Here is a 16,994-nt window from a genome sequence, read left to right as displayed (position 1 = left end):
GCTGCTACACACCGAATGCCAGTAGAACTACACCCCCACCCTCCCAACACCCAGGATGACAACCAAAACTGTCTACAGAGATTGCCAAAAATCCTGGAGGGCAAAACTGCCCCTAGCTAAGAATCAATGGATGAAATCAATTACATATGATGCATATAACAGACATAAAGGATTCAGAACTGAATAAGCACTCAATAAATCTTAGACACTATTGTTACATACTACTGGTGATAAATCAGAAATCAGTGTAGCATTGCAAAAAATCCCACAAAATGCTACAGAAAACTGAATTCCCTAAGGCTATAAGAATTCTCAGGAACAATGGATTCTCTCATTCCCTCTGAAGTTATTTGCTTGTATTTAGACTAGATGAAAAGGGGGAAATTCAGGTAGCTTTCCAACTGTGAGATAATTTTAATTTAGAGGCAGAACTAGATTTTTATAGTGGAAGTCCTCACTCCTTTTCCACTGAAATGACATTTGAAAGCTCTTTTAATTACTCAAATTTTCAGCTCATCACCAGTGTTATATTACCAACTACTGTGTCCAGGTGGAATTTGGCACCCTGATGGGTCTTCTGTAAATTAAAGGTACTTCCTCATAAAGGAAATCTTAAAGATCCTCAGTCTGTATAAAATAAGAACTTATCAATGCTGTTAATAAACTGGAACAATTATGAACAATATTTTGAACACTACAATTTTGTCATGAATATAAAAGCTGATAATTCTAGGATTTTCTAAAATTGCTATTTATGAAATGTTTCATTATTTATATTAGTTTCTCTTTTCATTTTCCTACTGAAGCTTTTTTAGAAACAAGGGAATTCATAATACCGGACTCAATTTTCACTAGTGATATCATATCTGCTGAAAGCCAGATACAATCTATAGAGTTCAAAGTGTGGTCTTATATATTTGGAGTCTAGCAAGAAAAGTGGCGATTTTTTTCCTTCAGATGAATTCTATACTATTTTTTAAAGTTTTTTAAGTGTATGTATTTACTTTTTAGAGCAAGGGAGCAAGAGCAGGGGAAGGGCTCTGTCAGTACAGAGCCTGACCTGGGGCTAGAATTCACCAACTGTGAGATTGTGACCTGAGCCGAAATGATAATTGGGCACTTAACCAACTCAGCCACCTTTGTGCCCCATACTAATTTATATGTTACATAGAAGAGTTACATTTAGAAAGGCAGTGGAGTACACTAAATAGAACAGCAGGTTACTTATTTACAACTATTTCCCCCCAAGTAGATAATTATAATAAAAACATGTAAATAAAGAAGGTAAGATAAAGAATAAGAGAGACTCGATGGGAGATTGTTAACGCACCTAGAAACTAAAAGTGACTGTGAATGTCTAGGCCCTCAACGTCCACTAGGCTTCTGTCCAAACCTTCTGTCAATATGCAAGTTCACCTGGAAATAAAAATCATCCTCCCTGCACCCCAGTAGTGGGAGAGTTTGCCATTGAAAGGCTTATAGAATTGTCACTGACTGACATCATGGACAGCATTTTTAGTTATAAATTTTTTCAGAAACATTTATATTATGGTCATTTTTTATGACCATTTTATGACCATTTTAAGGACACAACATGAAGTCAGTTACACAAGCGAGTCTGTTCGGTCTGGGAAACTGAAACTTGAAAATTACCAGGTTCTGATTTGCTTTAACTTACCCTGCATAGATAGAGTTTCTGAGAGCTTGTTCTTTTAGGACACTATGTTGGCCATTTATTGATCTCCAAGTTCAGTGTGATTGGTGAAACTATGGTGATTAATCCATATGGTCAAAAGGACAAGCAATTCCTGTATCAGTGACTATGGCTCATTGGCCTCCACAGCCTACATCTCCGTGTCTCCCAGAAAGACTGGAACCTCTTCATTTCAAAGCCTGTTGAGAGGTAGCACTGATGAAATGATGGCAAAAGACTTTGGAACTCCCTTTTTTTTTTTTTACATTTATTATTTATTTTGAGAGAGAGAGAGAGCAGGGGAGGGGCAAAGAGAGAAGGAGAGAGAGAATCCCAAGCAGGCTCTGCACTGTCAGCACAGAGTCCAATGCAGGGCTCAAACTCACAACCTATGAGATCATGACCGGAGCCAAAACCAAGAATCAGATACTTAACCAACTGAACCACCCAGGTGCCTCAAGACTCTGGAACTCTTCTTTACATATGCAAAAATTATGTTTAAAGATATGTATGAAAGTTGTCAAAATCATTTTTGGAACAAAGCATATCATGCTATTAAAGAAAATCAAATTGACAAATATGTATCATGGTTTTCCCCTAAACAAATTTGACTGTCACAAAGCTTTACCTAAGAATATAAAATTTGCATTTTTTATAATAGCAAATTAAGCTGGGCATGATCCTGTTTTTACGAGAAAAAAATTATGTCTTATTTTTTTTTTAATATTTTAATGTTTATTTATTTTTTGAGAGAGAGAGAGAGAGCAAGCCAGGGAGGGGCAGAGAGAGAGAGAGGGAGAGGGAAATCCCAAGCAGGATCTGCACTGAAAGTGCAGAGCCAATGTGGGGCTCAATCTCATGAACTGTGAAATCATGACCTGACCGAAACCAGGAGTCAGATGCTTAGCCAACTGAGCCACCGAGAAACCCCAAAATTATATGTTTTCTATAGAAGTAACCTTCTATACTTCAGTTTCATTTGTAAACTAGAATGACAATAAAATACACCAACTTTTTCTGAAGTATATAGTATAATTTATGCAACATTTATATATAAATGCTATATAAAACATATATAAAAACATGGGCTCAATCCCTTGAACTGTGAGAGCATGACCTGAGCCAATATTGAGTCAGATGCTCAACGGACTAAGCCACCCAGATGCCCCAAGAAATAGATGCCCCAAGAAATGAACCTCAGGGGCTGAGCACTTAATCATTGGGCTGGGTGTGTAACTGGATGGTTTTATAATTGTTTTAAGAGGAGCTGCCTTTTACAGTGTGTCCATTTGCTTCTCTGGTTAAGGTGAAAACTGGTATTTATCACAAAGAAGGTGTTATTTTCCTTCTGTTTCTTCATTTTTTCAGAATCCATTGAGAGGACTATTCATTATAGGAATGTAACATAAGTAGGTATCAATGGGGATGGAAGGACAGAAGGAAATCTTTTCTTCTCATTTTCTTTTGAGATTCAACAAAGTCAGAATCTATTTCATGAATTGCGATGACCTCTATTGAAATGCTTAAATATGGCCACCAAGGGTCCCCCAGGAGAATGTGATACATCATGCATGAGAGAAAAAGTTTAATGCCAATGCCTACTGCTTGGTGGGAGACGGGCCACTGTGCAGATGAAACTGGAAGGTTGCCTTTACCTACCCATCATAGGATTTCTGGACTTCTTGCTAACTTCAACACTTAAAAGTTAAAAAGACGTGTGAGCTTATTTGTATCCCAAGAAGTAGGTGAAAAGAGACATAACAGTTGTATATGTACGTTTGCATGAACACTGAATAAAAGCTTAGGTGATATATGTCATAATCATTTTATGCCATAAATGTCTAAACTTTTAAAATATTTTTTTTCAAAACAAACAAACAAAAGGAATGCATCCTATGAAGTAAAGTGGCTTTCTGACTCCATTCCACAAATGTTTTTGGAAAGCCTATAGTGTTCCAGCTCTTTGCCAGGAAAGGGGAAAAGTGAACAGGACAGAATTCTGCTACAACTTTTAAAGAAAGGGCTTCTTGGATCTAAATTGCTACTTAAATGGACAAAGCAAAGTATTAGTTGCCTGAGCCCAGAGGAAATTACCAGCATCAGTGTTTCTTTCATTTATTCTGGATTCCCGTTAACCCTGCAAAATCTGCAGTAACTCCCTAAATCTCTTTCACCTCCCCTTCTTTTGCCCCCACTGCAGGCCTGCATTCTTTTCCCACCCCTGGTTTTGGGACTGAAAACAAAATCTTCTCAGAGATCATTACATATAGTCATAAAGATACCCTGTTAGGAACAGAAAAATACTCCCATCAGATAACTTTAAACATTTGACCCATAACCATCTCCCTCCACCAGTACTTCATCAGAAGATAATATTCTTATAAATCCTATGAGTTTTACGTATCTTATTAAGTGCCACAGCACACTGCATTTCATTTTTTGTGTTAGGAGCATTAATATTTAAGATGTGAATATATAAAACAATTTTTAAAACTCTATCTTCACAATTTTTTCTTAAAAAAACAAACAAACAAACAAGGGCATCTGAGTGGCTCAGCCAGGTAACTGTCCAGCTCTTGATTTCAGATCATGTCATGATCTCACAGGTTCGTGAATTCAAGCCCAGTGTCGGGCTCTATGCTGACAGCATGAAAGCTGCTTGGGATTCTCCTTCTCCCTCTCTCTCTCTCTGCCCCTCCCCCTGCTTGTGTGTGCCTTCCAGCTCTCTCTCTCTCTTTCTCTCTCTCAAAAGTAAATAAATAAATATTAACAAACAAACAAACACTAGAAGCCTCCAAAATGGGAGTGTCTCAGTCCTCTGTTTCTCCAGAAGACTCTGCAAACTCCTCACTCCTCTCAGAGGCCAGGCAGAGGCATATGAGGAGCCCAGCAGGTTCTCGCACAATTTGACAAATGTCAAATCCCCAAGGCTGAGCAGGAGCTCCACTCCTCATGCCCCTCAGGGCCCACAGGGGTGCTTCATCTTGTTTACTGTCAGATGACCTGCATGCCCTCAACACTATGGGGGAATAGAAACCTTGAACCTTTCTGCACCTGCTAGTGCTTGGCACTGTGGGAACCCGGCAACTGACAGCTCCCTGGAGCACAGCCAGGCAGTGGAACACCCAGTCCCACGCTGCAGGCTCATGGCCAGACTCAGAGCCAGCCACCAGCTGCAACTACACTGCTATATTTTTCAAGACCCACTTTGCTCGTGATTCTACTTGTTCTTAGGCATTCTTTTTGTTAACACCTATTAAATAATAAGGCAAATGACTCTTGGAAATTATTTTTCTGGTCCAACACAGAGTAAGGAAAAAGAGCCCATCGGATTATTCATGTCGTATCTTCCTTGCTTTTGAGAAAGCGAAGATTTAAAAAAATTATGCAAAATAAATTTAGATTTAAGTATCGGAGAAAAAGTGTAGACCTCTATTCAATCGTCTGAATGTATTCACACACAAACCCAAACAAATTTGAGGCTTTTAACAATCTGAATAATTCAAGAAAAATGGACTATTTCTGCAATCTGTTTCTATGTTCATGCATACTTAATTTATTTTTTCTTTTTTTCACTCATACTTAATTTTAAAATATACTTTCGCCTGGCTATGTAAGAAAACAAACCTTAGACTGTCTCATTTTAAAATTTATTGTCTATCAGACAGCATGGCACAGGGTTAGAGCTCCTCTGCTGGGAGCGGAGCTCATTTGTAAAATGGGGGAAACAAGAGTTTCCATTACATAGGATTGTTGTGAGAATTAAATGAGTTCATGTAAGGAAAAAATGCATGCCTGACATAGAATAAGACATAGAGTAAGAGCTCAATAAATGATGGTGTGTATGTGTGTGTGTGTGTGTGTGTGTGTGCGCACACATTTCAAATTTCACATCCTCACATTAGTGATTTACTGAAGGCTAAACTGGTCCTTCCATGATTTTTTTTTTTACAAGAAAACATGAAGTGTGTATGGGATAATTCTTTATGACTTTTTAAATGCACATCTCCTCAACCATATTTAGTTTTTATTTATTTACTTCCTTCAAAAGAAAGAGAAAATAAAGCTCAACAATAAGAAAACAACAACCCTTTTAAAAACTAAGCCAAACATCTGAGCAATACTACACTAAAGAAGATATACAGATGGCCAATAAGCATATGAAAAGATGCTCATCATCATTTGTCATTAGGGAATTGCAAATGAAAACAACCATGATATACCACTTCTCACCCTTTAGAATGGCTAAAATCCAAAAAAACTGACAACACCAATCACTGGTGAGATTGCTGGTGGGAATGCAAAGTGGTATGGCCACACTGAAATACAGTTTGGCATTGTCTTACAAAGCTAAATATAGTCTTACTATATAATCTAGCAATCACACTTCAAGGTATTTACCCAACTGACTGGAAAACTTCAGTCCACACAAAAATCTCCATGCAAATGTTTATAGTAGTTTTATTCACAATTGCCAAAACCTGGAAGTAAACAAGGTATACTTAAATCAGTGAATGGATAAACAAACTGTGGTACATCTACAAAATACAAGACATGAATGGACTGTAAATGCATATTGTTATTGAAAGAAGCCAATGTGAAAGCCTATGTACTACATGATTTCAATTACGCATATTTTGGAAAAACGTAACTATATACAGATGGTAATAGATCAGTGGTTGCCAGAAATTTGGGATGAGGAGGGGAAGGCTTAAATAGTATGAAAATTAATAAAACTCACTTAAAATGGAGTGGGGAGGCCAGAAGGGAGAGCTCTCATGCCCCACCACTACTCATCAAATGCGGTCCCAAACAAGAAGAGACCTACCTAACACTCCTCACAGGAAGAAGCCTATACCCTACTACCCCAGCAGGGGAAGAAAGATGTTCTCCTTGTCCAGCAACAGCCCAGCCAATGTAGGACTGTCAAAACACAGTCAATGAAAAGTCACTAAACTTGGAACTCCCAGTTTACTCCAATGGACTTTTTGTTTATAACAGCCCCTCCCAACTCCCCCATCCCTTTCCTCTATAAATGAGGACTCCAGATTTGCCTGTGGTTTTGCCATAGCATGCATGTCCTGAATTGCAATTCTCTGTTATTCCTGAGTAAATCCATTTTACTGGTAAAATAACTCACAGTTTTATTTTTAAGGTTAACAATAGGTAAAACAAGGAATATTTTTAGGGTGGTGAAGCTGTTAAGTATATAAACTTTTTTTTAATGTTTATTTATTTATTTTGAGAGAGAGAGCATAGCAGGGGGTGGGCAGAGAAAGAGGGAGAGAAAGAATTCCAAGCAGGCTCCATGCTGTCAGCACACAGCCCCACACAGGGTTAAATTCCAGACTGTGAGATCATTATCCGAGCCAAAATCAAGAATCAACACTCAACCAACTGAGCTACCCAGGTGTCCCCAGTATGTGAACTTTTAAAAAATCATTTAGGAGATGGGGGATGGGGAGGAACTCCAGAATGGAATGCAGCATGCGACAAGAGATTCTAAATGTATTACAAATGTATGAAACCATCTCACTGGAAGTGGTGGGAAGAAAAGGTTCTGGACTAAGTAACTCTGGAAATGAGTGGAGTCCAAAAAACTAATAGTAGAAGAGCCAACATGAAGTACACCTCTGGCTGATAAATTGTATCCCATGGGATACAGATGAACAATTCTGAAATCACTATACATCTACAATGGAGATGAAAAATTAAGTAAACAGATGGTAGAAGTCAGCTTTCTCACTGTTGATGTGGGAAGTTACAGATAAGCAAGGGAAGAGGTTAGAATGATCCATGTGGTAATGAATCAGAATTAGAGACACCAGTTCAAACTCATGTTTAGCTTAATAAAGATGCAGATGCTTGCATACAGAAATATTTATGTAAAGTTAGTATACATGCATATATTTTCTTGCTCTGTCAGCTGAGACAGTCTAGAAGCCAGGACATCTCAGTAGCAACCAACACACCCTAGTACCTAGATCTTGGTTTGTAATACTATTCCTTAATAAAAGAAACCAGGATTCCTTTTAGGACTGAGGCAGGAAATGTATAAGATGAGTGTGGAGCATCCTGTAGTACCAGAAAGGAAGTGCTTAAAAAAACAAACAACAACAACCAAAACCCACAGTGAATGGGGTATTTCAAAGGGACACAATAATCAGGTATAAGAGCCCCTCCAGTGGCTAAAGCTGGAACAGTCTGTCAATAAAATAACTAAAAACCAATTGAATTGTAACACAAGTATAAAATAAATATGCAAGAGTCCATACTGACGTAAAGAAATAATTGGATAAATTAACAGGGGAGAATAGACAAATTTCCTGTACAGAAGAATTCCAAATAATTTATGAAAATACTTTACTTTTAAGGAAGTAGAGTTCAACTCTTTACTCCTTTTAGTGTAGGTTGTACATGATGGCTTCCTTCCAAAGAGCACAGTATTGAAGGGAAAAAAGAGTAACATTACAAAGAAGGAACCTGACAAACACTATCTCACTCAGGCGATCAAGGTCAACACCAACAGTGATAGATCATGTTGATAGTAGATACCCTTGATATTATGGATGAAAATGGTACTTTACCTCTGGGTCCTGTTCCAAAAATCCATAACCCTGGTTTAATTAGGAAAACAAACCCCAAACTCTCAAAGTCATCAAAAATAAGGAAAATCTGAGAAGCTATCACAGCCAAGAGGAGCCTAAGGAGACACAAGAACTAAATAAAATGTGTTATACTGGATGACAACTTGGAGCAGAAAAAGATCATTAGGTAAAAACTGGGGATCTGAATGAAGTATGGATTTTAGTTAATAATTATGTATTGATATTTGTTCATTAGTTGTGGCAAATGTACCATACTAATGTAGGATGTTAATAATAGTGGAAACTGAGTATGGGCTATACAGGACCTCTCTGTAGTATCTCCACAATTTTTCTGTAAATCTAAAATTGCTTTAATATAAAAATTCAAATTTTTATTTAAAAGCTAAAGAAAAATTTTTTTTTGATCTGCGGCACATTTTCCATGTAACAAAAAATTATTAACAACTTGAACATTTAGTAATATTTAATAACAATATCTCAAGCCCAGTCAGGTTCTTTTATCTCACGTTTAGTATTTTCAATATTAATACTCTTTAGGGGTGCCTAGGTGGCTTAGTTGGCTAAGCATCCAACTCTGGATTTTGGGTCAGATCATGATCTCATGGTTCATGAATTAAAGTCCCACATGAGGCTCTACCCTGACAGTGTGGAGCCTGGTTGGGATTCTCTCTCCCTCTCTCTCTGCCACTCCCCCATTTGCATACTCCCTCTCTCTCAAAATGAATAAACTTTTAAAAAGTTAATATTCTTCAGATTTATTATTCTCAATTACTTCTTTTGCAAAAGTGACCATAGGATCTAGGTCTTAGAACATAAAACTTCAAAAGTCTGAAAAATGGCCTCAAAATGGGTTATTCTATGACCTTAGAAAAACTTCCTACCCACAATGGGAAATAAATCATATAAAAAGCAATAGTCAATGGATATTTCTTTAAAATAAATCAAAACAAAATCTAACCCTACTATATTTCTTTTTTTTTTTAATTTTTTTAAAGTTTATTTATTTCTGAGAGAGAGAGAGAGACAGCATGTGAGTGAAAGAAGAGCAGAGACAGAGGGAGACACAGAATCTGAAGCTGTACTGACAGCCCAGAGCCTGATGCAGGGCTTGAACTCACAAACTGTGAGATCATGACCTGATCCGAAGTTGGACACTTAACCGACTGAACCACGCAGGTGCCCCAGAATTTCTTTCTTTCTCTCTCTCTCTTTCTTTCTTTCTTTTCTTTCTTTTTTAGTTTATTTATTTTGAGAGAGAGAGAGAGAAACAGAGAGAGAGAGAGAGAGCGAGCGTGAGCACAAGTGGGAGTGGGGGGTGGGCAGAGAGAGGCAGAGAGAGAATCCCAAGTAGGCTCTGCACCATCGGCACAGAGCCCAATGTAGGGCTTGAACTCACAACCGTTAGACCATGACCTGAGCCAAAACCAAGAGTCGAATGCTTAACCGACTGAGCCACCCAGGCAGCCCCCTACTAAATTTCTTGATCCCATGAAAGATGGCAAGGAAAATAAAATCTTCATGTTCCCTTGTCAACTCAGGACCATCAAACTGGGCTGCAGTTATTCAACAACCTGTAGCTATTATTAGGAAAATGGAGTGAGTTCAAGCCCCATGTTGAGCTCTGTGCTGACAGCTCAGATACTGGACCCTGCTTCAGATTCTGTGTCTCCTTCTCTCTCTGCCCCTCCTCCACTCAGGCTCTGTCTCTCTCTATGTCTCTCTCTCTCTCTCTCTCTCTAAAATAAATAAACATTAAAAAAAATTTTTTTAATAAAAAAAAACTTTTGGCATCAATCATGCCGAAGTTTACAAGTAATATTAGCTTCTCATTATAAAAGTTGTATGGCTTGGGGCGCCTGGGTGGCGCGGTCCGTTAAGCGTCCGACTTCAGCCAGGTCACGATCTTGCGGTCCGTGAGTTCGAGCCCCGCGTCAGGCTCTGGGCTGATGGCTCAGAGCCTGGAGCCTGTTTCCGATTCTGTGTCTCCCTCTCTCTCTGCCCCTCCCCTGTTCATGCTCTGTCTCTCTCTGTCCCAAAAATAAATAAACGTTGAAAAAAAAAATTAAAAAAAAAAAAGTTGTATGGCTTAAAAATAAAAGTGGATTTGGCCACAGAGTGGTGACAAAGTTTTACTCCTGTTGTATTATGTAAAAAAAACATTTAGATTCTAAAAAAATATTGGATTAAAACATGAGAATAGGGTCTATTCTCTATGGCCTCTAGGAAAATATTTTACTTAATTATATTCTATCGGTATAATCCTCTTTCCATCTCTCCATTCACTCTGTTCTCTCATTCTTATACTATAGTTACCATTACTGATTTTTCAGCTTTAAATATTTACACGGATTGCTATGAACTCACAAAAAGCTGTCACATTTCACTCACAGAAAAGTATTCTGGAAGTAGTTGAAGTTGCTCAGCCATGGCTTTTACATCTCTATTAGAAAATGTGTAGTAAAACATGTTTTAAAAACATAGTATTTTCTTTGTGTAACAACTTATATTAGAAGACATTGAGGCATAAAACATGCATCTCTGTTGCTCACTTGATTGTACCTGTCTTGTTTTCCAATATGAATCAAACTCACTTGTGTATCCAGGATAAACTAAATGCAGGAAATTAATTAGTATTGAGTCCTTAATGTGCTAAGCTTTGTGTTCTTTTTCTCATTTAACTCTCTCATTATCCTTATAAGGTAATTATTATTAAACCATTTTATTCTTGAGGAAAATAGGTTTCAAAAGAATCTTTAAGAGACCTATCTATAGCTTTACATCTAGCACAGGTAGACCTGGGTTAGATCTAACTGATCCCAAGACCATTCTCTTTCACTACATTGGTGTGGGGCAAAATGTCAGTCAGTGAGCTAAAATCATTGAGAATAGGAAATTGTAGAATTAATTTCCTTCATATTCTTTAACAAGAGATCTTAACTGAGAAAAAAAATTTAAGTTTTTACTGCGTATTACCAGTGAAATAATTTAAACTGGAAAAGTCAACTGGCCTCTTAACATCACACAGGTTTTTTGGCATTTAGCAAAAAAAAATTCTGTATGGTTATTCCCTTGAGTCCCAAGAGGTCTGTGCTATAGGACCAAAAGTAAGTAAAGAGAGAATTAAGGAGAAATACCTTCTTCTTACCCTTCCCAGTTGATGGGGGCAACTCTCATCCAAAAATTGAGGCCAGTGCTCAAACCAATGTTCCAAGGCCTATGAATGGCAGAGAGGGTAAAGGTTAAATTATGGGTATGGAGAGTAATGAAAGTGTTTTGCTCTTGAGCATGGAAGTCCACATTATCTGTATCTAAGGACACATACAGGGTTTTGTTTTATAACACTGCACAGAAATATTTAAGCTTATAGCTTCTAAAAATAAGACAAACTTTAAATTCTTTTATTTCTTATTTTTTTGAGAGAGCATGAGCAGGGAAGAGGAGCAGAGGGAGAGAATCCCAAGCAGGCTCCATGCACAACGCCAAGCCCGATGTACAGCTTGATCCCATGACCCTGGGATTGTGACCAGAGCCGAAATCAAGAGTTGGATGCTCAACTGACTGAGCCACCCAGGTGTCCCTAAGTTCTTTTTGTAATCTTTGGAATGGTTGGGACTGCACTGCATGTTTTCAGGCTATCTAATTAACAGTTTTGCACACAAATAGACTTGTATTTTCAAATGCTATTGGCCATATATTTGTATTTTCTATTCAACTAGAAAGTGCTAGTCATTAAATCATTATGAGAACTACCCTTCAGGCATATTTCTGCATATGAAAACTGCTCTCTTAGCATTGGTCCTTAGGTTTTATCAAACTATCTTCATTTTTTTTTCTGTAAAATTCTACATTGATAGCATTTGCTTATTAACACTTAGTATTAAGTTATGTTGGGATTTATTTTAAACATTTTTATGTGCTACACTTAAAAACAAATGGTAGGTTTACAAAATGCTTTTAACTCTTGATAAATTTAAAAATTTATAGGTAAAAAAAGAGAATATGAAAGACATTTGGGTATAGGTTATTCATATGGCAATTTACTTCCAGTCACTGAAAAACCTTCAGTGCTATAATAGATTTTTTAATGTTAATGTATAATAAAGTTTAAATAAGTGTAAATAAATTAACATATTTCAGATAAGTGCTAAACTTGACAAATAATTTTACCTTTCTACTTTTCATGCATTTAATTACCCATCTCTTAGGAAGGATTCTTATGGAGGACATTTCAGAATCACCTATATTTTGTATAAATTAATTCTAACTTCACCACTTCTTGGTTCCTGATCCATTTCTATTCCTGCTTCCTGAACCACTGATATTTGTCAGAATTTGTCAAATTCCTCAGATGCAGGGGAATAAGAGAGAAGGTTCATATCTTATGTTTAAATAACCACATTTCTTTCTTACTACTGAATTATCACCAGTAACTGGGTGCTCTTTATTTCTTCTTCTTCTTTTCATTATAAAATAATTTTATAGAAAAGATTGGGTTTATAGTAATAGAGCAGAAAGGGCCTGAAACACATCATTCTACAAACTAGTCTAAGAAAATGACATTAAATCAGAAATGAATACCTAAATAAATACATTTCCAAAAATAAACAATGGTAATTTTAACGATGAGTTCATGCTTTTAGGTATGCCTGATTTCTATGCACTATTTTAGGAGGATCACAGGGGGACCAATTCGTATATTGATGTACCTCAGTGGGAATACCTCTAAACCAGGAAAATTTAAGCTCTACCATCTAAAAGCAAAGAATTATTTAGTATTGATATCAACTTTAACCCCTGCAGCAGTGAATTCCAAGTATTCTTGGAATCTTCACTATTTTTCATCTCTAGCCTAATTTTAAGAAATAAATTATGCTGATTCCATCAAGTGTTCACCCTTGTTACTCCATCAGAAGAGTCACAGAGAACACAATTCTCCTCATTATGTGTCTCATACATGGTACAGGGAAATATGCAGTCAGTCAGTAAGAATGAGTACTTTTTATCCTCCCCAGTGTCTAGTTCTTTGATCTGACAAGTGTAAAACAAGCAAAAGTTAAATTATAGACATTAAATTAGAAGTTAATATTAACTTTCAGTCTTTTTTCTGAATAATATTCTGACCAAATTAAAAAAATAGGAATCAATGCATTATATTTATATACAGCACCTTTGGGGCATATAATCAAATTTAACTCACTTCAGTGAATATTTATCAGGTGTCCACCATGTGTAAGGGGCCTCTTACACAGAAAGTCAGAGGGTCCTTTGGCCCAGGCCTCACGTGACGCACACTGATAAGACAGAAAGAAGACAGTCACTGATCAATGTTAAACTTATGTCCAGTTACCAGACCACATCAACTGAAGTACACTATGAGTTCAGCTTTTTAGAAATCCTATGATCATCTTACTAACAACACAGTTCCTTTGGGAACTGTTGTGGGAATGTATGTGTTTTATTTGCATCCACCTGTCTAATGCAACACTTAAAATATGCCACAATTTTGTGACCCTGCCATTTCTTCAGTTTTTAATATATTGAGGGCCTCAAAAAAATGCAAATGGCCCTGGCCTTTCTGAAGATCTGAAAGGTTCTACAGAACATCATGCTAACCTCTGAGGACAAAACACAGTCTCTTTTCTCAGAGAGCTTACTGTTAGCAGAAAAAAAAAAGAAACAAAAACAAAAATACCTAGTATAGATGATAGTTTAAGAGCCCTTTAGAGATATACATAGCCATGAGACTCAATGGCACCAAAGATCATTTTCAGGTAAGATTTAGAATGGTTTCAAGAGGACATGTCTTGAAGATGGATCTTGAAAGACAAGGAGCCACTGACAATATGAAATGAGTGAGAAAGACATGATGAGAGAAGCATTTTTAGGAACAGCACTGTTGGGTCAGTGTGTGAAAAGTAGAGAAGGAAGTAAACGTGGAAAATCAGATTGGGACCATGTAGTTCAGTCTACTACTATCATTGGTAAAAATAAGTCATGATGGGGCTTTGAGCAAGAAAGTAACATCACTGCATTGCATTTTAGGAAAATAAAACTGAAATAAATATACACAGTGGCTCAAGAGAACAGGAAGAGATGATATGGGAAACCTGTGAGGAGGTGGCACAGCAACGCTAAGCCTGAGGGTTCATCACTCTGCCAACCAAAAGAATTTCCTTTTTCTTCAGTCCTGAAGACCCCTTCCTTGTAATACTCTCTCCACCTGCTTCCCAAGCTCTAAGCTTACCTTCAGGGGATAATCAAAAGCAACGCTTTTTGTTCATTGTTTTGAAATATTCCTCATTCAGACCAGGGGGGTTCCTCATCAAAGGTAAAACTTTTCTTCCTCATCCAGCTTAGTCCTTTTAAAATAACCAGATCTTATCCCATGACATATTCATTACACATAGTCAGGAAATTCAACACCAATTCACAAACCAGGAAGCATTTAGTCTAAGACAACTAAGTGACAAACATTATTGCTTCCATTGGCTCAAAGGAGTTAAGTGTTAAGAGTCACTCAAGTCAAGGTTTTTTCCCATTGAATAAATGAGGAATAGAATTAGGACTTCCGAGAATGAGATTATTTTTCTAGCTTTTCCTTTTGTTGAAGAATCAATTTTTTTCAACTGTACATGATTCCCCTGGCTAATTCAATAAACAGATTAAATTTAAGATAAGCAGATACCTATGTAACAACAACTAATACTTATAAAGCACTCACTGTGTGCCAGCAGCATTCTAAGCACTATGTATAATTTTGTTTGACAGTTTAAAAATAAAAAATATTTTTATACATGAGGTCCACAATAAGAAGGAATTCTCACTATTTGGAATAAGCAGTATGGAGATCTATCCTCCCAATGAGAGAAACTATTCAGTTTCTCCTTGCTCCTATACTTTCAGAACAAAGGCATTATTCAAGTAGAGAAGGCAAAAATCCAAGCTGCCACTTGAGTTTTGATTTAACAAAGGTTACACACAAGCTATCTTGAGCTATTGAAATACATAGTTTATCACACCATCTAATGTTTTGAAAAGGATGTTTTATTATTGATTAAACAGATTTAAAGTTGCAAGAGAAAACATCTTAATATACCTGCTAAAATTGTATTTAAACATTCCCGTGGGGGACAGTACTGCAAGAAATGGAAAAAAATCTGTATTGTATTGCACTGGAGTTTCCTTCAATTATGTAGATTCATTACTTGATTAATAAAACTATAAAAGTATGCTTAACAACTCTACATGTTGAAGTAATGACCAAATGGCAGTATTAAGATATACTGTATATGAAAAACGAACACCATATCTGTAACTGAATTAGAACACCAATATAAAAGGAGTCTAATTAATCAGCATTATCCAAACTAAGAGAGGACATTTTGGACATATGACCTCAAAATATACAGAATATTCATATTTTCAATACAATCACTGATTTATAAACAATTAAAAGTTCAAAGTACTAATTTCATTTCAAATACATTTATTAGGCCAAATATATCTATGTCTCCCTCTCTCTCTGTCCCTCCCCTCCCTCCGCTCTGTCTCTCTGTCAAAAATAAAAATAAAACATTTTAAAAAAATTATAATTCCTACTGAACTTGTTTCAAAATAGAGTAATTAGAGGACAAAATAACCTGCTTTGTAAATATTTCAGAGAAGTGTTTAGTTTGAATCAAGACAGAGATGCTTTTTTCTTCTTTCTCACCTGCCCTCTGCTGGCAAAAGAGAGAAAAGTGAAAAGTAAGGAGGCTTCACACATCATGAAAAAGCACATTTTCCCACAAGAACTATATAGTGTTATAAAATCTTTCACAAGACAAGATTAATTTTTCATTCATATTATCAAATCACTCATATGTGAGTTAAGATTGAAGTATAAAAAAATGTTTGGAACCTGGAAATATTTCACTATTTAACATAGTTGGGATTAAACAACCATCTTAAAGTAAGAATACAAACATCGGGGCGCATGGGTAGCTCAGTCAGTTAAGCATCTGACTCTTGATTTCTGTTCAGGTCATGATCTCAGGGTCATGAGATTGAGCCCTGCGTTGAGCCCTGTGTGGAACCTGCATTAGGCACTGTGCTGGGCACGGAGCCTGCTTAAGATTCTCTCCCTCCCTCTACCACAAGCGCTCACACTCTAGATAGACATATAGATAAAATAAAAGTGTCAGAATGGGGGATACATGGGTCATTTTTATCTTCAAATCCTTACTGACAAAGTTAACAGGGACTGAATGAGAGTCCATTAGTGGTATTTATAACTGATTGAATGACCGTTTCCAAAAAGGTCTGATTACTAGTCACTAGGGGCGAGGATAGAGGTTAATAAGGTTGTTCTACAGGGCTTTATCTCCGGTTGTTCCTCCGTCACATTACCATCAATGCTGAGAATGAAGCTCAGTGAATTCCAATCCATAAAGATCTCAACAGTCTGGAAGCTGAAAATTCTATTGAGATAAAATAAAACAGGAATTACTGTATAGACCTGAAAGTCTGACCAAGTTTCATGCTCACAGCAGTTCCATTTGTGAAAGAGACTTTGACATTTTTGTTATTAGGAAACTCAAAATATGTTTACAGTGTGACTCAGTACTAAACACAGTTAACAGTAAGTGCCTTCATTGCACACTTGGTGGGTAGCAGATCAACACCGAGCACTTCACATATATTATAAAACCCCA

The 16,994-nt window shown here is 36.8% G+C and overlaps 1 long non-coding RNA gene across 2 annotated transcripts in view; it reads right to left on the bottom strand.

The window, feature by feature from the left end:
• Positions 1-11,450: 11,450 nt before the first annotated feature.
• Positions 11,451-16,994, bottom strand: part of LOC125160812 (uncharacterized) — a 47,845-nt gene continuing 42,301 nt past the window's right edge. The window contains exons 4-7 of one of the 2 annotated variants that reach the window (XR_007150382.1): positions 16,690-16,760; positions 15,942-16,022; positions 13,499-13,592; positions 11,451-11,515 (exon numbers count right to left, since the gene is read on the bottom strand). This is a non-coding gene — a long non-coding RNA (uncharacterized LOC125160812). The remainder of the gene's footprint in view (positions 11,516-13,498; positions 13,593-15,941; positions 16,023-16,689; positions 16,761-16,994) is intronic. The other variant, XR_007150383.1, reaches the window with a different exon arrangement.

The sequence above is a fragment of the Prionailurus viverrinus genome, chromosome A2 (assembly GCF_022837055.1).
Source record: "Prionailurus viverrinus isolate Anna chromosome A2, UM_Priviv_1.0, whole genome shotgun sequence".
Lineage (NCBI taxonomy): Eukaryota > Metazoa > Chordata > Mammalia > Carnivora > Felidae > Prionailurus > Prionailurus viverrinus.
This window is presented reverse-complemented; position numbering and strand designations above follow the sequence as displayed.